Source organism: Rhamphochromis longiceps, linkage group LG14, assembly GCF_057381845.1.
Source record: "Rhamphochromis longiceps isolate RC_006_pf linkage group LG14, R_longiceps_female_GT1.1, whole genome shotgun sequence".
Classification (NCBI taxonomy): Eukaryota; Metazoa; Chordata; class Actinopteri; order Cichliformes; family Cichlidae; genus Rhamphochromis; species Rhamphochromis longiceps.
Genome location: NC_140570.1, coordinates 9,451,961 through 9,479,175, shown reverse-complemented (window position 1 = coordinate 9,479,175; position 27,215 = coordinate 9,451,961). Strand labels below are relative to the sequence as shown.

Sequence of the window (27,215 nt, the reverse complement as noted above, 5' to 3'; positions counted from 1 at the left end):
CAAAAGGTGTTTATTTCAGCTTTTTAGAGGATGCAGATGTAATGGATTGTCAGTCAAACTAGCTGCTTGTTGTGAGTTTCCTCTGCTTGGCCTGTTTTCTGGAGGAGAGTTGGTTTTGATTTGTTTTCAGCAGATTTATATTGTGTTTGTGTTTGTGGGTGTATATATGTGTGTGTTACCAGCAGTCCAGGATGGTAGAGATGGAGTCTGTCCAAAAGGCTGAATGAAAAGTGAACTTTCAAAATAAAAGCAAGGATAATGTCCACTGGTTAAATAATGGTGGATGATGTCATTCTCTCACATTTATTTATAATTTTTAAATTAAACAAAAATATATATTAAAATGTGTCACTGATGTAGGCAAAGACTGTTATATTACTATTTGATTATCATATACGTATATAAAGAGGAGTGTAGTAAAGTTAGTAGTACAGTTTGGAATTTGTAAATATCGATTTTGTCATATTTTGTGACTTTTTTGTTTTTTTACTGGTGAAAATTACACTGAGATGGTTGCAGTAAGGCACCGCAGATAGCCCTCCCTGAGCCTGACTCTGCAGGAGGTTTCTTCCTGTTAAAAGGAAGTTTTTCCTTCCCACTTTCGCCAACTGCTTGTTCATATGGGGCCATCTGATTGTTTGGGTTTTCTCTGTATTATTGTAGGCTTTTCACCTTACAATATAAAGCAGCTTTAGGTGACTGGTTGTAAGTTAGCGCTATGTAAATAAAATCAAATTAAATTGAACTGAAAAAATGGAATTGCAGTAAAAGCTTTTTTACACATCTTTTTTCTGCTACTTTTACTCTGTGCTGAGACTCAAAGGAACAGCCCAACAGTACATGAGTCATGTTGAAGCAAAAAAGCTGTGTAGGATTCCCAGGCAGCAGTGGCATTAGTCACAATAAAATATTACAATCATCCAATTTAGTGTTGTTTATTTTATTTGTTTTAGTGACACACGATTTAATTTAGTGATTCAGCTATTCAGTCTGATGTGCATCAGCAGTTGCTGAACACTGATGATGTATGATGGTTTTGAAAAGCTGGAGCTGCTGGCTCTAACACGGACTTTGTATTCAGCAGCCAACTTACCCTTTAGCTACACCGACTGTGGACTGTTCACGAAATAGAGGCTGCAGCATCACACTTTCACTAAAATTAGTGAAAATAGCTACACAGGGTTTGAGAACAGTGGATTAGTAATGCAAAGGTGCTGTGGACATCTGCAAATATGCACAAAGTTTTTTCAATGCACGATGTAGGTCTGTACACACGACCTAGATAAGCTAATACTGGTAGTTTAAATATACTACTAGTGTATATGACAAATAAGCTTTTACTAGTACCAGCTGGCACTTGTGTAACTTTGCACAGTGCACTGCAGTCTGTAGATGTTTACACACCAGTCTTACACACACTTTTTTCACCATGCTGTGCTTTGTCCAAAAGCTGACATTCCCAAAATGAAAGCACAGATTACTTGTTTCCCCTGTGATTTACGCAGCCCTACACAGAATGCACATTGCAGGTAACCTCTGAAAACTTGCATTGTGCTGCACATTGGTTCTGAGATCGTGCCACGGGCTTCAACAGGTAACTTTAAGACTTGAGTTCAAGCTTAAACTAGCGATATAAATGAAAGCACCTTCCTTATAAAGTAAAAAAGAGGCAATCAAAAAGGTGATTTTGATGATAGGCCAGATTCTTTTCGTGCGAGGGGGTGCTCATGAACCCAGAGTTTGTCACCCTTGCTTACAGCCATGAGGATAACAAAAAAGCCTTTCCATCATTCAATAAGTGTCAGGATGAGCAGTGACAAAGTGACAGGTGAAGGTGCATTTGCTTCTGGTTGAATATCAGTCTAAATATGGAGTGACTCAGGGTGAGACTGCACCTAGAACGCTGTAAACAAGTGAGCCAAAAATACCAGCAGCCTTAAACGACCATGAGGGAAGGAAAGCGAGAGGAAAGGACATGGGCTTTTTTAACACTGCTCTCTGTCATGTTTTCTCTTCATCTCCAAACATTATGCAGTTGTCTGGTGCTCTGCCAGCTCAAACAGATATTCACTTCAAAATATGAGAATGTCTTTTGGGACGCCGGTGCAGCAGCCAAAGCGTGTGAATGGATCCAGAGCTGTAAGCTGATTTTTTTGGTTTGTTTTTTTTCTCTGCGTGTGTGTGAGCACATGTGCTTATGAAGGAATATATGAATAAAATCCACATGGGAAGGGTGTCTGGATTCACTTACTGTGTAGGTCCTCAAGGTCAGACAGACACACACGCACACACACACAGATATGTGGAGATAAATAGGGAAATGGCTTCTGGGACACATTTGCGTCTCCCGTCTCATAATAAACACCCTGAAAACTTTAAGGGCCTTTCTTGTTAATGCCGCCCATTACTTTCCCTCCGCTGGCGTGAATGGGATTTCTGTCAGCATCGCACTTTGCCGTGCGGAGCATTTTGGGCTAAGTAGTCCAAATAACATGGCTCTAAAAGCCTTGACAACGGCTTTTACAGCTTGCCTTTTACCTTTAGAAGCCTCTCCTTTCCGGCCCACTTTAGTCTCTATTTCCTCCCCACTTTCTGCCTTTTAACCGTGTTAGAGGGTCTGTCTCCCATCGTGCTTTGCGGCGTTATCAAAGTCGACCACCTGCAGTTCGTTAATCATGCCGGTGTAGGTGTGAAATGGAGTGTTCACACTCGGCTATGTGGCTCACTCTCTGCTGAAGTCTTTTTTTTTTAAATTTGGTCACGGTCAGCCATTTTGGAAAGTCCAGTTGATGTTTACTCATCTCAGAAGAACTCATAAACTTATCTAGTCCAATCCAATCTAGTCCTTATCGATTAGGATGGCAATCACTTCCAGTTTGTGTGTTGGATGACAAACTTTTATACAGATTCAATTGAAGCAGTTACCAGAACAACAGGTTAGCATGCAAAAGCCTTAATTTAGCTATAGTCAGTGAGCAGTGGTGCCTCTAGCTATTTAAAAGCAAACAAGGGAGAGATAAATCCAATTCTAGCTGAAGAAAAAAAAAAAGCACTGTTATTTCGGTGTTGCAGTTATTTTAAAGTACTCTTGCTGCAGAGGTGTGGACTCGAGTCACATGACTTGGACTCGAGTCAGACTCGAGTCATTAATTTTATGACTTTAGACTTGACTTGAAAAAATGTTCTAAGACTTGTGACTTGACTTGGACTTTTACACCAATGACTTGGGACTTGAATTGGACTTTAACCGGTTTACTTGAAAAGACTTGATATTTTACCCCAAATATAAAATTTAACATGCATATTATATAGAGATTGAAAATGTGACGTCATTCACGGGTAGAACCGCAAAGGATTCTGGGAACTCGTGGCAAGCGGTACTAGCGCACGCAGGCTTTCAATTGAAATCAGTTACACAGCGATAAAAAGAAACACAAAAATGTCAAGAAGCCGTTGTATTATTAACTGCAATAGCCGGTCGCATGACAGCCACGGGAAGCCGACGGGTAAAGAGATCGGTTGTTATCGGATTACGTCGTTGAAGAGAAATTGTTCAAGCCATGTTTCCGAAGTAACAAAGATGCGACGGATGGCCTGGATTGCAGCCATTCAAAGATCAAATATAACGTCCCAGAACCCTCCAGCTCACAGGTTAGTCTGCTCCAAGCATTTACACGAAGGTCAGTGTTTTTTAGTAGTTAATACGTCATTTTCATAACATAATTAGTGATATAGGTTACAAGCAAGTCTGGCGCTGAACAGAAATTGTCGCGCTATGCTCCTGTGTTTATTGTGCATAAATAGTGAATTGTCCTGACACAATATTGCGTTTCGCTTCTGTTATTATGGTACATTGACAAAAACATATGCTTTTATTCACAGGATAAAACAGGTTTTTTGTATCACTAATTGCCCAGTACGATTACAGCATACAATATTGTTGTCACTGCTACATTTCTGTGATGCTACCAGAAATTATTTCCACTACTAATTAATTACCGTTGAGCTCAAAGGTCCTATTAATAAACGGTTAAGGAATGTGTATTTATGACGACGATTTGTGAGACTGGTAAACTTATGATACGTACGATGGTCTTTCGTTCGACACGGTGCGTTTCAAGGTCCTGCACCCATCTGTCGGTAAACTGTACCTGGGCTTGTTGCAGTGACCGGAAGTTACTAAACTTCATGAGTGTATGCACTCACTCCAAGAACCGTATAATTATAAATATGCATATAAATATGCTACGATGAGATAGCTGACTTCATCTAACTAGCAAATGTTGTCCAGGCTACGTTGGTGATGCAGTTTTTTTTTAATATGTATGATATTTTTGTCATGCGATTTTAAAGCCGGTCCTACAACCGCATCCAAGAATAACATGCAGCTTATCTCAGAACTGTCGGTGAAAATTATTCTTGGAGCTAGGTTTAATTGAGCTGCATTTTAAAGAGGTGCAATTTCACAATTTGTGTATATTTTCTAAGTTCACTATTTTGTCATGTGTTGAGAAAAACACAGATTTTAAAATTACATGGTCTAATATTTACATTTAGCATATAACTGCAACATTATTTTTTCGTTTTTTTTTTTTTTAAAGACTCGAAAGGACTTGAAATTCAAAGTTTCAGACTTGTGACTTGATTCGGACTTTTACACCAGTGACTTGAGACTCGACTCTGACTTGCCTGACATTACTTGAGACTTGACTTGAGACTTGAGGATAAAGACTTGAGACTTACTTGAGACTTGCAAAACAATGACTTGGTCCCACCTCTGTCTTGCTGTATTGTCACTCCTGAGCCCTGTTTTCTGTGCTTTTATTTCAAACATGTAATCACAAATCTAAGCCTCGGCTCCAAAAGTTGTGCCTGCGGTGATTGGAATGAGAGGGTAAACACGCTGTCAATAGGACTAATTTAACACACGCCAAGACGACTGGCCTCAGAAAGCACTGCCAATTGTGCCCAGTTAGGAAAATAACAAGTTCAATTTGTTTTTAACCCCCAGCTGGCACCACTGTTTATGGCTAAGAGGCCAACACCAAGCTTCAGCTTATTATTTAGTCAGGTCATCAGTCTAAACGCTAATTAGAATTGTCTCCCTGCCGGCTTTTTTTTTAGCATGTGCCCATAAGTGTGTTTGTGCTCCATCTCCTTGAATGTCAGAAACTTAATTGTACATATTTGGACATGAGCATAAATCGCCCTCTTTTTTAGATAAGAATAAAGCAAGTGCAGCTGGCCAGGAGAGATAAAACTTAATTTACCACAAGGGAGGCAACTCATGCCTCCGTACAAACCTTCTTCTTCTTTTTTTATAGTGGATTAAATTACAAACCTATTAAGATCTTAGTTAGCATTCTGTGTGTGTGTGTGTGTGTGTGTGTGTGTGTGTGTGTGTGTGTGTGTGTGTGTGTGTGTGTGTGTGTGTGTGTGTGTCAGACTGATGTAAAAACATACAAAGCGCTTCTCAGTATGTAATTATATAGAGTACAATATGCTGTCTTTCTAAATAACTTCACTGTAGGTTCTAATGACCATTAATAAGCATTATATGAAATTCTCATCTGAATCTAATCGCTATTGTCATTTGGCCCCTCAGTCAAAAGGTCCTAAAGTTCAGACCGAAAGTGATTTTAATTAGAAGTTATGATCATATTATCATATTATCAACTATTTAAGGTTACCGGTCCCTTTGCCCTTAGTTGTGTGGTTCTGGCGAACTGCCATCATGGGTGGTATGTGCAGGGCTACAGGGATCAGAGGTAAATGCAACTCACATGGTAACTGTGAGATTCCAGACTGCTATAAGCCGAAGCGTGTAGTCAAATGTTTATAGTTATATATTTATTTGCATTATTGTCATACTGTTTATTAACTGTACTGTAGAAAGTGAAAAATGTTGCAGCGTATGATTAATGCCATTTTTTTTTTATAAAGGAAAACAAGTTGCAAAGCTATCTCAAAGAAAAGATATTCAAACCCATCATGCAGATGTATGTTCCTACTTTGAGTCTTTGAGTTTGGTGAGTTAGTTCACTTGTGTACTCATGTATTCATTCTAATGCCTTATGTCTCCTTGTTTCACCCGTTTCCTGATTTACTTTGCTAATTAGTTGGGGTTTTTTTTAGTTTTGCTTTGGGTTTTACATCTGCTCGGGGTTGCCATGATTCCTGCCAGCTATGCATTGTTTCCCTCCTATTTGCATTTTCTTAATCAGCCTCCTGTGCACAAACAGTCCTGTCTACCCTGTTTTATTTGTTTGATTGTCTGCTGTTTCACCTTTCCTCTGTTGTCTCATCTCTCGTTTCCCTCATGTTTTGGTCATCCTAATTCTGATCTTATTAATTTTTTATTTTTTATTTTGCTTGTTTGTTTTGAATTAAACTCCTGTATTTTTGGATAAGTTGTCTTTTCACATTGCAATTTTGTATTAGCTCTTAATAAAGGCGGCTTTTCATTTTACTCTTTGTCTGCATTTGGGTCTGGCTTTAAACGAAATCACATCACAACCCTACATATCTGAAAAAAAGGAAAACCAATAAGTGCACTTACTGTCATGAATTGTTCATTCTCTCTTCTGCTCTCTCCGTTACCGTGTATCAGTGAATGTATATATGTAGCAGAAGTTGGGGGGCTGAATAAGGTGAAGATAATCTCAGTCGGCAACAAGTCCTGACATTATTAACATTTGAAATTCTGGTAAAACCACAGCCAGCCTAAATCCTTTTAGACAGCTGGAAAAATAGTCCCGACAAGAGAAGTAGTACTGATAACGTTAATGGCTACACTCACTAAACAAGCACAGGGGGAAAGAGGTTTGACCTATCTTGCCTTTTAGTGAGAAAATATCTCTCCTGGCTCTCTATTCATATTGATAAGGAGATCCTGGATATGCTTAATTAACTCCATACAATCTTTTATTTTGACAACAATCAAATGCAAAGCATGGGAAAACATTGTATTCACTGGATGTCTTTGTGCTTGGATGCTTGTGTCTGTTCATTGCTCTGTGCGCGTGTTCATCTGTGCACGTGTAGGCTCGGATCACGTTTTGCATCTTGCAGTCTCGCAGTATACCTTTTTTTGTAGTTATAGGGAGTCGACATGGCTTGCGGCAGTAAGCTGTGTGTTGATATTGGAGGAAAACAAGCTTGCACACAAGGTTTCTCAAAAGTGTGCATAAAGCTGTATCTCAGAGTTAGCTGATTATAGCTCACAATAACAATTAAAATGTGTACACACACACACCCATATGGTTCTGCTGTAATTAGAAGCACATTTCTTCTGTTTTAATCAGTTTCCTATCAGATGTTCTGTGCTATATGAGTATAAAAGATCCTCTTGACACGTAGATAGGCAGATTTAAATGTTTGCATTTTAACACGTATTACAGATTTAATAAAAATGCATACTGCTTGTTCGCAACTATCTTAAAAGAGGCCTACGTTTTTCTTATTTGTGTACAAGACTAACAGATGGGCTTTTATAGTCTTGGCTCTGTAAATGACAACTCTACGAACACAGAAGCCCCACCCTGCTATTCAACCTTTTGTTTGCATGGGCAGCTAATCAGAAGAAAGCTGATTTAAAGGTAGCTAAAACAGCTTGTTTCAGACTGCAAAAGCCAGTCAAGGACTTTGAACTATGAGTGATGCAAAGTTACTCTAGTGAATCTAGAGCTAACTCATTGGGCTAGCGAAGATCACTTTAGTTTTAGAAACACTGGGAACAGGTGTCCAGGTGAAGAATGTCACAGGAAAGAACATCATCAGATATGAAATCATCAGCGGTGACAAAATACAGCCATTTCTAAAGCAGAAGTACAGATACTTGTGCTAATAAATACTCTGAGTAATTTTAGAGCCTGTGTTTTTTTCTCTTTTACTCAAGAAAACAATTTGAATCAGTGTTTTAACTTTTACCAAAGTAAGAAAGTAAAAAGTAGGTCTTTGAAAGGAAATTTCTACCAGCTATGTTTATACTGCAGTTAAAAAAACACAAACTGTATATGGGAATACAAACTTTCCTAAACAGAAAAATGAGTCCAGTCATGGGTTAAAGTGGGATTCTGCAGGTGAGAGAAACCTAAGTTCTGTTGTAGTGGCTCAGTGTGGGGAAAACCCACAATAATTTGTATTGAGAGCTCCAGCTCTCTCCTTCCTCTCATGTCCTATCGTCCTTCTTTCTCCATCTCTGAATGTAGATATACCTTTCATTCTTTTCTCTGTCTGTGAAGTACAGCAGCTCGACCTTTATGCAAAAGAAACTGTTTGAGTGATTGCTAATGTTTGTTTAGCTGACACAAATGTTGCATTTGAAATTACAAAAAAAGAAAACAACCAAAAACCATTGATCCCTGTATGCTCACCCTTTTCTGTATTGACAGCTGAATTCAGCAGCACTGTGACAATAACTTAAAATAGGTCGTTCCGGACTATTTTATCTGCTGATTGTGGTGCTATAAATGATGCACAAATTGGGTTTTTTTACTCTTTTTGCTCTTTGTAAGCCCCGATGACGGACACACCAATGTAACTGTCTTTTATTTGTTTTTTTGTCTTCCATTAAGGATCAAATTTGTTTGATGGTGGTACAACGGTGTTGTACAGCTACATTTATAACTCAAAGCTAGAGCGCTCACTCTCTACAACCCATCCTGCTGTGTATAAGAGAAAATCACTCTTTCCCAAGTCTGAAGATATGGCTCGATGCCATAGATGCTAATAAAGTTACAATGTAAGTAAAGGTCAAACTGTTGATCTCATTACCCTTCATAAGGAAAATGACAGTGATGGCTGGCCTCAGTGGCCTGGTGAGAATCAAAGCAGCGAGGTAACACTGTGAACCGCAGCGGCTTCGCCTGTTAATAGGACCTTAAATCACTTTATGATCTACATTATTTAACAACATTCATCTTTTGATGCAGTCATCCATAAGCTGATAATAATTTGCATCGCGCCCTTCATGTTTCATGTCCTTGACGCTGAACGGTAAAGACTTGTCTGTTACTGACTGTAGGGTCTCAAGTCTAACTGACATTCTCCTCAGCTCATAGGACAGTCAGTCAATATTATCATCATTTCACTGTTGTAGCTGTGAATTTTATCAGCAGCTCATCTAGGTGAATATAAATGTCACCCCTTTTGCTATGCCTTCTTAGCAGTGCACTCTTAAGAACAGTTATCTTGGTTCATCCTCCCACTGGGAACTGTAATTCCTTCTGCAAACATTTATAATTATCACCTCAGCTTTCCCATCAAGTCTAGAAAACATACACGCGTGCACGGGTGGATGACAACACTCCTGGTGCACCCATTTATCTAGCATCTCATTGCTAAGCTGCAATATTGCTCTGACATGAAGTCCACGATTGCCTGAGCGTGAAGGGGAGGGGTGGGAGAAAGCGTGAGGGGAACGAGGGGAAAACAGCAGCTCTAATACGGCAACTGATAAGAAGAGTAAGCGAATGCAACCTAGGTGAAACCCTTAACCTGGATCTCCCTATCTTCATTTCCTTTTTTTCGTTCTCATTTCCCTCTACTTATACATCTCCGTCTGGAATTGCAAATCAGCCCATACAGTATGTTTTTTTACAGGTGAGGTGGGAGATAAGGAGTGTTGGGCATATCAGCAATCTGAGCATGTTGTTCATTTCAATTTATTTAATTCATTCTTGGCATTTATTTATCTCCCTGTCACTGCTGGAATGTGTGTTTTCTTGTTAATGTACATGTGAATGTGAGAGGTTTTTTCTTGTAAAAATGATAAAGACGGATGGCTTGTTTTTGTTGTGTGATCTGGCTCAGATTGCGCTGAATTCAAGTGTGCAGCCAAGGGACAGGTGGACACAGAAAATTCAGTTTGCTTCCACAAACACTTGTGTGTTTCTTAGAGGTTCTCCGTGAGGTGTGCTGCTGCGTGACTGTGAATTAAAGATAGGGAGCATTGAGACGACACGAGAAACCTGCTGTTTGGCTTGTGTCAGTAGGCATTGATAGATGAGCCCGGAGTTGCTGCCTGGAAGATGGACTCTAGAAGATCACAGAGCCATTCACCCTAAGGAGATAGACATGGAGACAAGTCTTGCTCACTGAGCACAGAGATCGTGGTGAAAACAAGATAAGACATGAAAGAACACACTTAAGAGGGCACAAAGGATGTCAGTCAGTATAGGTGGAACTTAGTTTCATTAGTGGACACTGTAAGAAAAAAGAAACCTTGGAAAAGTGCCTTTTAGTAAAATGTGTTAAATAGGACTTTATTTCATTTGGTACACTGTAGAAAGTCATGTGCAAAAGTCCTGAGCTACCTCTCTTTTCTTTAGAATTTTGCTAGGAAAATGGTAAATGGATGCTGCAATTTATTGAAACGTGCAAACATACATGGAAAAAACAGTATATGAGGTAAAAACAGAGTTTGTACAAGTCAAATGAGTTTGAAAGTCACTATTTGGTTTGACCAGCTTTATTCTGCAACACAACCTGAACTCTCTTAGGCAGCTTTCTTGTAAGTAGTCTTCAGGAAGAGTTTTCAATGCTTTCTGAAGGACATTCAAAGCTCTGCTCTTTGTTTTGTTTTCTGCTTCAGTAATGTTGAGGAGTGGCAAATCCCTCACTGATGGTGTTCCACTGTATGTTTTTCTATCCAGGTATGCTTTTACTGCATTGGCAGTGTTTTTTGGAGCACGGTCATGCTACCAGTCAATTGCTTTCCAGATGTTATTGCACGGTTATTCCAAATTCAACTGTACTTTTCTGTGTTCATAATTCCATCAATTTTGACAAATTCCCCAAACCATGACAGAGCCTTCACTTTGTTTTACAGTTGGTTGTAGACCTTCAGTGTTGTACCTGTCTCCTGATCTCCTCCTTATATATATTGACAAAGATTTGAACTAAAAACTTCACATTTGGATTTATCACACCACAAGATCTGTTGCCACTGATTTCTAGTCCAGTTTTATGTAATTTGTTATACATATAATGGAAGCTCAAGCTTCAGACAGGTTTATATTGCCTAGTTTCAGACAGCTTTTTCTAGTCTTGGGCTTTTTATGACGTCAGTGTGATTCTGGAGCCAACCCAGCACACGCTTATATTCACAGCATTAGTTGCCTATGGACAATTTTGGATCACTATTAAGGGTAACATCTCTTTAAACTGAGGGTTGAAGCCAGTTTGCATTTGTATATGCAAACTGCAAACTCCATGTCGTTGCCTCAGCCGGCTGACAGGTTTTAAAAGGTGCAGTCCTGCTGTGAGGTGAGAGTAAGTAATATTTTAACTGCCAGTAACACAAAGCTTCTGTATTAAAGTCCAAGAATAAGAAATGAAATAATAAATAATCATCACAGTTTTCCTTTAAAATATTATTTAGGTTGTTTCAGCCAGACAAAGTAACTAGTATTAGATGTCAGATTGTGCTGGTAGTATGTGAAATTAATGTTTTAGGTGACACAATATTTGGAAAAATAGAACCCAATACTGTAACAACAAGCACTCAGTGGTCTGCAAAGTCAAGTTCATTTATTGCACATAGGAATAAGCAAGGCTTTTTTGATCTTCTCTGGGTGCCCAAGCTGCAAGTGTTCTCTGTTTCCAAGCTTTAAACACACACACGCAGCTTAAGCCTCTTTGGCAGCACCCAGCATGCTACGTCCACTCAATGCCGGCTCTGACACAAGGCTGAGCAGTGCCAAGCCACTTGGCCCTCAACAGGTGGTGTAAATCTGGCCACCCTTCCCCCAATCGTGTCCTGACTCACACCAATAGTGAAAGGTCATGTATCATTGTCCTTGTTATGTCAGTAACACTTAAAACCTGCAGGAAACCAAACTGGCACACAGGTTTTCACACTTGATCCCGCCTCACATCTGGTGCTAACACAACTTTATAAACTGATACCTACATACTTTCCTTTCTTAATTTGCATTTAACATGCACTGGAACACACGGTGACATCAGAAAGAGAGAGACTTGGCCTCTACAGAGATAAATGATGGGTGTAATCAGTGGCTATTGTTAGCAGAATTATGTTGTCTAAGGAGATAGTTCTCTTGACAATAAGTATAATCTGAATCCGCAGTTTCAGCCCATCAGTATAACAAGGTGCTTGCAAACGGATCCCTTTGGCAATAACCTCACATCCACCCACGGACAAAAGCACATGCTATACAGGGAGTGCAGAATTATTAGGCAAGTTGTATTTTTGAGGAATAATTTTATTATTGAACAACAACCATGTTCTCAATGAACCCAAAAAACTCATTAATATCAAAGCTGAATGTTTTTGGAAGTAGTTTTTAGTTTGTTTTTAGTTTTAGCTATTTTAGGGGGATATCTGTGTGTGCAGGTGACTATTACTGTGCATAATTATTAGGCAATTTCAATTATTTATTTTTACCAGTGACACCAATATAACATCTCCACATTCACAAATATACATTTCTGACATTCAAAAACAAAACAAAAACAAATCAGCGACCAATATAGCCACCTTTCTTTGCAAGGACACTCAAAAGCCTGCCATCCATGGATTCTGTCAGTGTTTTGATCTGTTCACCATCAACATTGCGTGCAGCAGCAACCACAGCCTCCCAGACACTGTTCAGAGAGGTGTACTGTTTTCCCTCCTTGTAAATCTCACATTTGATGATGGACCACAGGTTCTCAATGGGGTTCAGATCAGGTGAACAAGGTGGCCATGTCATTAGTTTTTCTTCTTTTATACCGTTTCTTGCCAGCCACGCTGTGGAGTACTTGGACGCGTGTGATGGAGCATTGTCCTGCATGAAAATCATGTTTTTCTTGAAGGATGCAGACTTCTTCCTGTACCACTGCTTGAAGAAGGTGTCTTCCAGAAACTGGTGTCTTCCAGAAACTGGCAGTAGGACTGGGAGTTGAGCTTGACTCCATCCTCAACTCGAAAAGGCCCCACAAGCTCATCTTTGATGATACCAGCCCAAACCAGTACTCCACCTCCACCTTGCTGGCGTCTGAGTCGGACTGGAGCTCTCTGCCCTTTACCAATCCAGCCACGGGCCCGTCCATCTGGCCCATCAAGACTCACTCTCATTTCATCAGTCCATAAAACCTTAGAAAAACCAGTCTTGAGATATTTCTTGGCCCAGTCTTGACGTTTCAGCTTGTGTGTCTTGTTCAGTGGTGGTCGTCTTTCAGCCTTTCTTACCTTGGCCATGTCTCTGGGTATTGCACACCTTGTGCTTTTGGGCACTCCAGTGATGTTGCAGCTCTGAAATATGGCCAAACTGGTGGCAAGTGGCATCTTGGCAGCTGCACGCTTGACTTTTCTCAGTTCATGGGCAGTTATTTTGCGCCTTGGTTTTTCCACACGCTTCTTGTGACCCTGTTGATTATTTTGAATGAAACGCTTGATTGTTCGATGATCACGCTTCAGAAGCTTTGCAATTTTGAGACTGCTGCATCCCTCTGCAAGATATCTCACTGTTTTTGACTTTTCTGAGCCTGTCAAGTCCTTCTTTTGACCCATTTTGCCAAAGGAAAGGACGTTGCCTAATAATTACGCACACCTGATATAGGGTGTTGATGTCATTAGACCACACCCCTTCTCATTACAGAGATGCACATCACCTAATATGCTTAATTGGTAGTAGGCTTTCGAGCCTATACAGCTTGGAGTAAGACAACATGCATGAAGAGGATGATGTGGACAAAATACTCACTTGCCTAATAATTCTGCACTCCCTGTAGATGGTGAGAAACTCAGAGTTTTTTAACTCAGTGTCTACGTTGTTGTCTTTGTTTTTCTGTCTCAATGTTTTCCTCAAATCAGATTTGTCTCATTTAATGTAGCGAGCATTAATCACACAGACAGATGATTGTATATTTGTTTTTTAATCTAGAATTAGTGAACATACAATTAGCTCCAGAAAAATTTAGACAGAAATAACTTTTTTCAAATTTTGGTTCAGTACATTACCGATTTCAAGCCCTTCATTTCAATCATTTCAATCAGTGAAATTTATGCTTAATTGGGTTGTAATCAGGTGAATGACTTGGACATTTATAAATACATTCTTTACATACTTTTCTTAGCTTTAATAAACTCCTGGGTTGCTTTGGCTGCATGTTTTTGGTCATTGTCCATCTGTATAGTGAAACGCCGCCCAATCAATTTGACTGCATTTAGCTGGATTTGAGCAGACAGTATGTCTCTGAAAACCTCAGACTTTATTCAGCTCCTTCTGTCCTGTGTCACATCAGTAAACACTAGTGTCCAAGCCATCACACTGCCTCTGCCATCATTCTGGTAGATGTAGATCTTGGTTTCATCTGTCCAAAGAATGTTTTTTCAGGCTTTTTTTAAACATATTTTTTAGTCCAATCTAGCCTTTTTGTTCTTGAGGCTTATGAGTGTCTTGCACCTTGCAGTGAACCCTCTGTATTTCCTTTAATGCTCTTTATGGTAGACTTGGTTATCAATATGCCTACCTCCTGGAGAGTGTTGTTCACTTGGTTGGCTGCTGTGAAGGGGTTTCTCATCACCATGGGAAATGATTCTGTGATCATCCACCACGTTGTCTTCCGTGGACATCTAGGTCTGCCTTCACCACTACTTTCTTTCTTTCTCAGGATGTACCAAAGTGTCGATTTTGCCACTTCTAATATTGTAGCTGTAATTCCAATCAAAGTTCTTGGAAAGTGTGCACCATTCAGCAGGCTGTATTATTTGTCAGATAATTCCATTAAATGTCTCTAAGGTTACACACATGGTTGAGAGATTCAACTCAAGAGTTCAAGTCATCAGAAGTAAGGTGAAACAGACACCTACTGCCTACAGCTGCTTCTACTGGTACGTCTGTCAGCCCCATACCAGATTTTTAGCCTGCTAGGTCAGAGGTGGCATTTATAAAGTGCCATGTGAGCACAGTGTCACCAGAGTGTAGCAGCAGCTGGAGCTGTCTGACTGAAGTGGCTCGCAGCTCTGCTTTTAGGCATCCATCTCTAGCCCTCTCAGTTTTCCTCTTTCTCTCCACACTACTTGACAATTCCCCCGCCCACCCCCAAATCAATTCTAAATCCAATTAGTCATTGCATTAGACTGTGAGGAAAAGCACCACTGTGCACTGTAGCCTGACAAGTGTTTGGCTTCAGCTGCTGTTTGTTTTCCATGTGAGAGCTATTGATCAGAGGGTATGAGGGCACTGGGCGAGTGGTTTGGGTGGAAGGTGGAGAACCTGGTAGAGATAAGTGTTATTGTAAAGGAAAATGTGAAACACTTGTCTGTTTCTGAATTGGAAAGGGAGGACATAAAAGGTGTGGTGTGCAGGGGAAAAGTTCTGCTGGTGTGGGAGGGGGAAGATCAGATGAAAGTGTGACTGAGGCCAACATCTGGCAACAGCTGGGGGCGGGGGTGAGAGCGGGAGATAAAGAGCGAGGGGTGGCATGAAGGACGGATTTTTGCAGGGTTGAAAACAGAGACAGATTAAGGGAAGGAGAGTGGCACAGGGTGAGTGTTATTGCCTGAGGTTGAACGCGTCAAAACAAAAATGATGATGCCGGGCAAGGCCGGCAGGCTACCTGGGTATCTGGCAGCTTCCTCAGCCAGGGGTTCCCACTCTGAGGTGCCAACATGAAAAGGAGAGAAGGGGATGGATAGAGAGTGGATGGCGAGAGGCAGGCAGGGAGAGGGAAGGCTGATTTTAAAGGAGGATAAACAAAGAGGACAGATCAAAGGGCCGAGCAGACTCACAGTTTCACCCAAATCGTCGTGAAATCCCTCATGATGCTTTGGAGGCTCTCAGAGCCGAGCAAAGCCGAAACAGGAGTTTTGAGCATTACACCACAAAACACTTACAGCATGCTGCTCTGGGCAACAGCCCAGAAGGGATAATAATACAATGACACAATATGATGGTATTTAATACTCCAAGGGAAATTAAATTCAAGCCACACAACACGGGGGTGCACATCCATAAACGACTGCAGTGGAGGATATAGTGACCAATTAACATCCACAATTAAATGAGCAGAGCATATCACATCTATTGTTATCTGTGGAGAGTTTATCCATACATGCATATACTTATTTTGAACTGGGTCTCCAAAGAGAGATGGCATGTTTGCATATCAGATATCCAAAGGAATCCTTACACAAGAAATGCAGTGAGCAAAAACAATAAGCTGCTGCTTTATTTTATTACTCTTTTTTTGAGGTGAAGATATGAGATTTGAGAGTCTAGATATTGTCAAAAGTAACCTCTTCTATTTTTTTCCCCATATTGTCTCAGCCCACCCTTCATGTTTGTGCCGTGATTTCACTTGCAATTCCAATATTTCATCTAATATTTCCAAGGCAGAGAGCAGTGTTGCTGAATTATTTAGGGGTACCTGAAATCTGGAAAGGTTTCACACACACACATACAGTACTAGCAACTTCCAAAATATAGACTATGCTGTCGATTTATGGCTCTGGGTGTTGATTTCTTGCTATTGAGGAGTTCAAGAATGGCCATTCTTGAACTCTGACCTAGGATGGAGAGAGGATGGAGAGAGGTAGATCAATCAGGAGAACTGACCCCCACACAGGCGCAAGTTCACAGTTACCTATAAATCAGGTCGACACAGACGGTGCTGTTGGTCAGTTACTAGGGTGAGCATTGTCATGGATATGTGACATTTCTATAATGCGTCCTGCGGGGATTTAATTTGTAGCTCCTCAGTGCGCTGTCAGCAGCTTGTGCGTGCATTGTTGGATGTGCTCACAGGCAGCTGGAGCTTTTGTACGCTGGCCTTTATGCACCATTTGTGTGAATCAGCTCTCCCCACATATGTTTCCATCATCTCAATTCTGAGCCCATTCTGCTCCGCCCTGACTGGACCAATATCCATTCTTCTATGAGTCATCACCATCAGAGGTGTAGGTGGTATTGGGACCACTGTATTTTTAAAAAGTGAGGACTGATGGAAAGATACGAGCAAGAAAAGAAGACCAGGAATTGTGAAAAGAAAGAAAGAGCAGTACTACAGCGCCAATCTGCGGCTTTAATCAAATGTTAACATAACAAATGTTCTTCCTAATAAAGAATTAAGCGTTTGTACATTATGCACTCTGTATATGCATTAGCAATGCGGACAGGCAGACAAAGAGTTCAATCAACATGCGTTGGCCTGATTACTTCCCTTCAATCAAATAGTATTCACTGAGATCACCAAGCACTGCCATGATGGAGGTCACGTGGAAAGGAAATTGAGACTGCACACCAAGGAGGATTAGGACAAGAAAAGATCTCCACAGGTGTGAAAGTAGTAGGCCTACACTTAGCTGCTCATGGCTGTGTGAACTGAAATAACTGGAAAAGTTTGGACTTTAAATTTCTGTTATTATTCATATTTTCTATTTGACTTTTAGTTTGTACTTTTAGCAGGTATTTCCTGGTTTGTTTCCTTATGTTTCTCGGTTTTTGTTATCTAGTTTCTGTTGATGGCTAAAGTTTGTTTGTATTCGCTTGCTTGTTTCAGTTATACTGCCTTTCCCGTGTCCCATCGTCTTACCGTCAAGTCTCAGTTTTTGTGCTAGGTGTCCCCATCTTTTGTTGCTTCCTGTTTTGTTTTGGCAGCTTCATTCTCTTGTGTGTTTTTTCTAGTTTGTTTTCCAGTTGTGTTTTTACCCTGGTGTTTCCCATATCAGTGATTACCTCCTGTGTCTGTTTAAAGCCTGAGTTTACTTTCTTTTTCACATCATACTGTTGTCTGCCTATGCATTGCCCTTTATCTTGGCTTGATTTTTTTATCTTCTCTGGATTTCTTCAACCTCAATAAAGTCTCGCTTTTCGTTTAACTTAAGCCTTGGCAGAAGAGCAGTGGAAGCTACAAGCTAAGAGTAAATGGCTAATAGCATGGCTGTAGTTTTGGAGGCAGAGCGGGTCTCCAGTCTGCATGCCAAGTATCATTCGCTAAGATATTCACCACAATGCATCCATCCATCCACACAAGTTGCATAAAAAGCACTTTGAGTGATCAGTTAGAGTAGAAAAGCACTTTATAAGAACCAATCTATTTACCAAACATAAATCTACATCATGAATAGGGATGGGTATCGTTTAGGTTTTATCCGATACCGGTGCCAAATCGGTACTTTTGAAACGGTGCCGGTGCTCAAACGGTGCTCAAACCGGTGCTTAAAGAATGGAGAACACAAAATTGGTGCAAAAACCTCTCATGCTCAGCTGTTTTTTGTAAAAAGATAACAATGTTAGCCTTTTCTGCAGCTGTGGGGCATATATGGTATCACTCTTGGCTGGAAGCAGTGCTTAAACAATGGAAAAAACACAAACTTTGTCCAAAAACCTCTCATGTTTAACTGTTTCCCACTTTTTCTTTGGTCATTTTAGCCTTTTTGGCCAGGGTGAAGGGAGTATCTGCCGCATGTAGCTATGATGATGTTTGCTAGTTCACCTTACGTGCATTAATGTAATAACGTGGTTAGCCTACTCAACGTAAATTACACACGAACAACATTAAGCTACTCACGCAGAGAAGAACGGCTGCTGCTGCTGCATCATCATCCTCATCATTTCTGCTACACTGGCAGGGCTAGGGGCCAGGACTCTCCTCTTCGTGTTTTTGGGGGATGTTGCATAACAGGCAACCCACCCGCAGTAGATGCGCTCGGTGTGAGGTCTCGCAGCAAGCTATCAAATACGGCACATTTCTGGGCTTTAAAAAAAAAGGCTATGCGTCGCCAGGTGTTTCATCGGATTTGAGGTGTTACCTCCTTTGACAGTATCACAGTATCAGCTTAAAGCACTTGTTGCAGGCTGCTGAGTTTGCATATTTTGCTGTGAAGTACAGCCAGACTTTTGACCGCTTCGCCTTGTGCATTTTTAATCTGTAGCTCTGCTCTAAAAGAACGTATGTACCTGGACCCGCCTACTATCCTCGGAAACGTAAAATGATTGGCTAGAAGTGTATCACAGCTCAGGAAAAAAAAGCACTGAAATAAAGCACCGAAATGTGCGCTGCTTTTCGGTCTGGTTACTACCGTTTATGTCAGAACCGGTACATCATGGCACCGGACACCGGTATCAATCCCTAATCATGAATCATGTGATAAAATTGTCCACATATTTTAAGCATGTTTTGGTTTCTGTCACTTGCACAGCTGTTTTGTCATGTTATTGTCTTTAAAAAAAAAAACACCTTCACGTGTTTTTTGGTCTCTATGTTTCATTCAGCTTCCATTGTGTTTTGTGCACTCTTGCTACATTTTTCTATTTGCTCGTGTTTTCTTAAATTGGAGTGCATTAGACCTCTCAGGGCCACCATATAATAGAAGCGTAATAGATATAACAGAGCAGCACTCACCTTTTAGCAAAGTAAGAGAGCAGCACATTTCAAAATCTGGTGTCTATTTTCAGAAATCAAGACCTAGTTACTCCAAAAAAGAATCTACAGACCTTATTTTGAGCAGTTTGATCAGGCAACTATTTTCTTTTGACCAAAATCCCAACAGCTAGCTAACATTACGGATATGCTAAGGGTAATAGCATCAATGTTACTATCCTGTCACAGCTACCAACCTCTTGTAGATTTTTGTTTGTTTGTGCTCTTCTCACTGGGCTGTACTTGGCACATGTTGTCTTTAGGATTTGTGATGTTTCGATGATCTTTTGTGAGGCTTCAGTTCAGCAGCACCCAAATGAAAATATGTTGACAGGTCTTCGCTTGTCTGCAATCTTCATTCAACGGTGATCAAATAGTCTGATGAATCAGATTAACAGGTATTTCAGGGTATTAGAAACTTAATAAATTATAAGCAAGTATCATTTTCCTCAGCTGTGTCATTAATTATTGAAAATGAATTCTTTGGTTATCGCAAGTGGGCTCAAGTTGCAGACATTTCTAATCATGAGGTTTGGAGAAAGGCTCAATGGTGCACAGTCTAAAATCTTAGCAGGCAGTAGAAACTATATATAAAATGCATCTACTGATTTCTGTCTAGTTCTCATTTTGAGTCATCTTTAAAAAAAAAAAAAAAAGGAAAGGAAAGAAACATCCTAACTCTGTGGGTAAAAAAAAAAAGGCTCTCCCAATCTGGATCTACAGTACGACCACACTGCATTAGCACTCTGGCTGATACCTTACTATTGACTCACACCAGTGCGGTGTGTGTGTGTGCGCGCGCATGCTAAGCCTCTTTCAAGGCATCTGATCAGCTCTCCAGAGCTGAGCTGATGCCTACCTCGATCAATACCTGGCCTCCAATACCATCCTTCATATATTCAGCAATGTCTGAGGCATGGCCCTTTCTTTCTCTTTGTACTTTCACCCTTTATCCTCCATCCTGTAAAACAGCTTAATTTCATAAAAGGAGCCGAGCATCATGATAACCTGTATTATCAGCCGACTCACCAGGTATTCATTGGGAGGCTCTCACTTTGCTTTTATTTCTTTTATTTTTCTCACTCTTCTGTCTCCCTATGTATTATTTTACTTCTGTCTCCCTCGCCTCTTCCATTCTCTCCCGCTTCGTCTCTGTACCTACCTATTACTGATGAGTCGATTTCACGAGTCATTGATGCGGAGAGGGTACAGTAGAATATGGTGCGAGTGTGAATAACAATAGCTGTCTATGCCCCATAAGAGAAACAATAATTACATGGACTGGCACGGGGATCGCATGCCTCATAAGAGCACAAATGGTCATTTCAGCTGAAAAGTGTCCCTGTTGTTGGGGGAGATTTTAGCTAATTATGTTAGGAAATGGGCATAGACGTGTTTTATTAGCATTTTTGTAGTGCAATCAATGATTTGTCTGAATACTTCTATCTCAAGTTGTGGTGTTTTCTCCCCCTTTTTCCAGTTTCTGTGCGTAGCTACAGAAATGAGTGAAACCCTCAGATAGTCATAACAAAAAAGAGCACATTCACATTAATTATATTCTTGATTCTCCAGCAAAATCAAATCAGAGCATCTTTATAATACCCCACTGGCTTCGTTTCCCTCATTTGTGCTGCATAAATCAATATTTGGGTCTGTAATTGAAGTGGGAGAAATGTAAGTACATGTGGCAGGAAGAGAAGCAGTTTAACAGTGTATGTGGCAGAACACATCTCTGCTCCGTTCAAGGCTTACTGGTGAATTGAAATGAGCATTGGGATCAGTTTGGCTACTGTCTGTTGCTATAGAAATGTAAATCAATTAATCTTGCGGCACAACAACATAAATCATCTGCACAGCATAAGAAGAAATTGCTAACAAACTTATGGTTTGTCTTAAGACAACAGTAAAGATTTACCTAGAATTCCATTTCGGTGTTCCAGATTATGCTCTGAAAGGAATCTGTGCAGCAGATTAATTCAACAGGCAAAAATTCAAAAACAGCATTCAAAGCATTTTTTAGCAGGTATCAGAGATACAATTAGGCTACTGGCTCATTGTGGAATTGCACTTTAAAAGGTTTTCCAGTTCCGACGAAGGCCTTTGTGACAGTGTGTACACACTGTCCGCTTTTTGTTTGTCTGCTTTAGCTATTTGGGCTGCAAAGTGGGGCTATTACACATCCATTGTCCAGGTAGAAAGGCTGTCAAAAAGGATGCTTGTAGAACCCTTTCCCTGTCCTTTTTCTTATTTCCCCCCCCAAATGTTTTCTCTCTCGTCCACGGCTCGATGGCGCAGCACCGAGAGGAAGGTCGGAGATGTTGCGGGACTGATGGCTCCCGTCCTTTGTGTTCAGCAAATAATCTTAATTTTGGTTTCTTTTTTCCAGCAGCTTCAAATATCCAAATAGCAGTGAAAGCAACAGATGCATTCTTGCCTGCTGGCGCTCATGTAAACATTTGTTCACATGATGCTGAGGGTGAATGGAGATTGAGTGCGGTGCCTTTTCACCGGGGACTCACTCTGCCAGTCTCTGTTTTTATCTCAAAGCTCCACTCTCCTCATCCCTGCTGTGCTACTTGAAGCCTGTGTACAATCTGCTTCTCTTTTGCTTCCTTTCCAACATTTTCCATCTGTCCCTCAGGTTAGTTATTCTTTTTTGTGTGTGGGGGGGGCATTTGAATTTGCCTCAATTTTCTTCTTTAAATATTTGACATTTTTTGGCACACTTTGGACCTCCTGTTGCAACTGATCATCATCTCACCTTTGTCCATATGATCCCCTGTTAGTGTGTGTGTGCTTTGGATCTGGGTGTCACAGGAAATTTTTCTGGTGACATTTAAAGAGGCTTGTGTGTTATTACTGGCTGATTGTCATGCATTTCTATCCACGGCCCGGGAGCACACATTCAACACACATAGAGCTAAAAGTTTTGCAGATATGCATGCTAAATCCCTGAGGAATCTGCATTGTTCTTTTTCTTTTTCTTTTATCTCATTATTTGCCCAACGAGATATCAGAAGCTTGAAATATATTGATTTTGCAGCCTTCTTCCTTACTTTCTCACTTACACACGCACCACTTTGCCACGAGCTGAGTAGTCTATACTTAAGTCAACATATAGAGTGAAGTTTAACCAAGCACGACTCCCCTAGGCCTCCGCCCGTGCGCATTGAATTAACAGCAAGCTCGAGAGACCTGGGAAAACACAGCGCACATACAGAACAAGGGGCAGAAGAGAGGGACACGGAACTGCTCATTTTATTCCTCATCTATAAATCCACCGCCGCAGACTCATGTGAACACTGAACTTTCCGTGAATCATCCAATTCTCATTCATTAAGAGACTCAAGATTGCCAAAGACTGTAACTATCCTCTGCTGAAAGACCACAAAGATGGAATGACGCTCTCCCGTCGCTGTTATTTCCCCCCCACGCTAACTGTAATCTTTGCTGCAAGCTGATTTTTAATAGGCTGATGGCAGACAAATAATTGTTTTGAGGGGAGCTGAGCTCAGACCTAATTCAATCTTCTCGCCACCCAAATCCCCACCCAAACACGCTAATGCACATTAATGAGATTTCATAGCTCTTAATGGGAGACAATGTGTCTGTGCAGGTTTTATCCTGTGTGCGTTAGCCTATGTTTTTGACGAATGTGAGCGTATGTGTTGTCTGTTTGGTCTAAATCTGTTTTCATTAGCTGTTGCATGAGCTCAAGTATGCTTATCCATCTGCTGCAGGGGATACATATGCAGCAAACAGCATGCATGCATAGAGTACACACCCTATGGGTGTTATTTAGCAAACTAGGCAAACATTAGAATGCCTTAAGGACCAATATTTTTTGTTTTAACTTCAGCTCATCTCAGCCCATGGAAATATCTGTCGAATATGTTCTTTTCTATTGAATTGTATGGAAAAGGTCCAAAATACGTTAAAGGACTAAAAACATGAATAAGGGTGTATTTGCAGAAAACGCTCAACACAGGATTTTGTGTCAGTCCCTTAATTTAATGGAGACATTACTATGGAATTGCTCATTGTATACAGATTTTGTCAAACTGTAGCATCCACTAACAGGACCAGTATTTTTTTCACAACTATAAATTCGCCACGGTGCTCTGTAGTGTGAGCGTGACTTCTTGGGTTTGTTATTCGCAATATGCTGAACTGGTTCTTATGTAGCACTTTTCTACTCTATCGAGCAATCAAAGTGCTTCACACAACATGTCTCATTCACACAAGCACTGTTCTCTACATCTAAGTGCTTTCCTATGATGATGCATCAAGAGCAACTCAGGGTTCAGTGTCTTACCCAAGGATACTTTGGCATGAAGACTGGAACGGCTAGCGATTAAACCACCAGCCTTCTAATTAGGAGCTCAGTGGTGGTTAAGACTGTTGCCCTATATCGTGCCCTTATATCGTCAAACCCTAAACAGGGTTAAACAGAAGATAAGGGATGGAAAATCTGCGATGTAGTTGTACACAGCAAATTCAAAAGTGTTAAATTTTTTGGTGTTAATAGTCTCCTTGCAAAAGTAGAGTTAATTTTACTCTAAGCAGAATCACATTCTTTTAATGTAACTCTGAGGTGTAAAATGATAGTAGTTAAAATCGAGTGTTAAAAATGAGTGTTTCTCTGTCAAATCTGGAGGTGTTACAATGTAAACATTAACTCTTGACCTCTTAACTCTGAACTCCTAGAGGGGCTATGACACCAACAGAGTAAATTCACAGACTCCGCCCCCAGCACGGCTCCAATCGAAGCTGAAGTGAAGCCGTTTCAGAACATTTTGCTCTACATATTTGAGTTGTTTGCCATGCTTGGTAAGTCATTTTTTTCAAAGATTGTTTCAATTGTTATTAGCTTTTACTTCTGTGGCTCTTTGAAGTTGAGACAAAGCTGTGTGAAAGGCATTAGCCATGTTGCTCGCTGATAGCATAATATTCTGTTTTAGCTAGCTGAAAGGTATTGTTGTTTGCGGGCAAATACCACAGCCTTGAAAAAAAGCTTGCATGTGAATTTTCAGTCAAACTTTTGGTCAAATACACCTAAAACAATGTCTAGAATGTGAAATGTTGGTATAATGGTGCTACTTGAAGCCTGAAAACGATCGCCCATAAAAAAAACAACAACGAGCAAACAGCAGTAGCTGACGTCCTGACTGGGTTCTACGTTAGCATAGATCCCTCCAGAGTTTTGTGCACACGGTTTAGGTAAAAATGAAAAAGGTTGAGGTTTTACATTTAGCTCAGTATTACCTGTTGCCTGTGTCCTTGTCTTCTGGGAAAATACTTTACACAAGTAATGGCTCAAAGAAGATTCCTTTTTTTTTTTTTACTGTGCTGCAATTGTTTACTGGATTATTTGTGCCATTAATTAGTGTCAACTAATTTTTATTCAATCTCCACACAGGATATGCTTGTGAAGATGGAATATGGGGGAGAGCAGAAGTGCGTTGAAGTTCCACAAAGGGATGAATGAAGGACATGCATATTGTATTGAAGAAATAAGTGATGAGAATGCTGTTATTTGCATTTACCATGTCAGACCTTTTGATAAACAAAATTCTAATGAAAGTGAGAACATGTATACTGTTACATCTTTCAGAAAATGTTTTGAAATTGGGGTGCACAGTTCAGAATAAATGTTTTTCAAAAACCATTGCATCTTTTTAGTAAATGTTTATTTCCAAAAGAAATTTCTAGAAGTTCAGAACAGTAAAATTCCCGCTTTTTAGAATGAATTAGAAGATAACTCTTACGTAGTTAAACTAAAATACTCTTTGAGAGTTAATATATAAACTCTTAACACCAAGTGTTAAATTATCAACTCCAGACAGATTTGGTGTTTAACACTAAATCAGAGTTAACGTACCAACTCTCCAAAAAGAGTTAAATTAACACTCTCTGGTGTGGACCCATATAGACACTTCAACAGTGTTGAAATCAAATCCGACAGTGTTAATTTGGACATGCTGGATTTGCTGTGTACCTAGCTACAAGCTAAATGCTAACTTTATAACACTTGGTAGCTAAACCAACATAGTATATAATATGCAAATAGTATAGTAACTTATCTGTAGTAACTTATCAGATGTAATGAAACCACAAAACCACACAGAGTTTGTTTTGATGTCTTTTTCAAAATCTCAGGTTGTTATTTGGTATGTGCTTAACACTATTTTTTTATGCCTATTTATAAATCATTCAGTACAAAAAGACTTGCAGTTGAAGAGCACTCCACACACTGTGGCAAATTTAGCTAATCTAGAGATAATTTGGATACTATGCATTACAAGCTAGTGACAATCTCCAAGCTTCACAGTCTTTACAAAGACTGTTTATGAAACAATAACCTGTCATGATATATAGTGGAAATAAATGTAAACTTTAACTTAAAGACAGGTTTAGGTCTGTTATTGCTTACGTCCACAGCTGCTGTTTCTTTTTCCTCTTTATTTTTGTGTTGAAGAGTTACCATCTGGCTACTCATCTCTTGATGTAGGCACCTCAGGTTTTATTTCATGGATAAAAAGGGCAGTTGGCACAGTTCCCAAACTGTTACATGGCCCTCAACACATCAAACAGTTCACCCTTCCCCGGCTGTCTCAGCATGCTGCTACGTTGTATCTCCATGGTTCTTCCACAATAAATTAATCGGACACCCTGACTGCAATGTGTGATGTCACTGTAATATCCACCAAACCAAATTAAAAAATATAATAATAATTCAACACTATCCAAGCAGTGATCTAGGTTACTTTATATCATGTTCACAGGAATTGCTATTATTGTATACTAGTCATCATTAGGTATTGGGTAAATAGACTGATGGACTACTTATATAGCGCTTTTCTACTCCCCCAGAGAACTCAAAGCGCTGTATAACATGCCACGTTTTCAGTGCTTCCTAGCTAACATTCACACACATAACACATCCATCATACTTAAATGGATGCATCAGAGAGGAACTTGGGTTTCCCATGAATACTGGAGAACCAGGGAACGAACCACTAACCTTCCCATCACTAGATGACCTTCTCTGCCTCCTGTGCTACAGCCACCTTATCAGGTAGATGTAAATATCCAATAAATGTTTTTGTAACTTTTGTTGTGTGGCCCATGTCATTGTTCATGTTTAGATTAGTTTCATGATCAATAGGTTGCAGCTTTTTTTTGTAATTAATGTGGCCGTAAAAATAAAAGTAGTTTTTGTTCAGCAGGAATCTGAAACTCGAATGATAAATCCAACTAAAATGGCGTTATTTTCCTTTGGCCAGTTCTGTTCACTGTTCATTGTTACAGTTTTACTCATTCTGGGCACCAATGAAAGGGTGCGTTTACTGACAGCTGAGGGAGAATTCTCAGAGAATGTCTAAATTCTCTCACATCAACCATCGTATTAAGCAAAAGAGAAAGAAGCATATACCACACACACACACACAACGTCCCATGTTCTGATGTTCGGTCTCCTTTTGGTCTATGTCCAAATTCGTCTGTGCATCAAACCTTACCTTACCCGCCTCTCTGATGGTCTACCTTAGTGCGGCTGCAGCCTTGTTTTTTCAAGATTAAGCCCAGATCTAACCCATAACAGTGGCACTGATGCTTAGCCAGCTAGCGCTTGTTGCCCATTGCTACAGGGCTAATCTCACATATGCTACACAGGACACGGACACGAATTACACACCATACCAAATCACTGTTGGTCTAACTGAGCCATTAGGCTGTGCTGATAGCGAAAGCATAAACCAGACTCACCTCAGAACCATTAAACGGGGTGCACATGTGTGTGTGTGTGTGTGTGTGTATCTGGAACATAGGTAATGCTCTTCTGA

General features: G+C 40.2%; 1 protein-coding gene and 1 long non-coding RNA gene across 2 annotated transcripts in view; both read left to right on the top strand.

The window, feature by feature from the left end:
• LOC146653543 (calsyntenin-2-like) overlaps positions 1 to 27,215 on the top strand; it is a 367,985-nt gene that overhangs the window by 55,353 nt on the left and 285,417 nt on the right. The gene's annotated exons all lie outside the window — the stretch shown is intronic.
• LOC146653546 (uncharacterized) lies at positions 24,077 to 25,039 on the top strand. The gene is made up of 2 exons (XR_014914748.1): positions 24,077 to 24,201; positions 24,791 to 25,039. It is a non-coding gene; the product is annotated as an uncharacterized LOC146653546 (long non-coding RNA).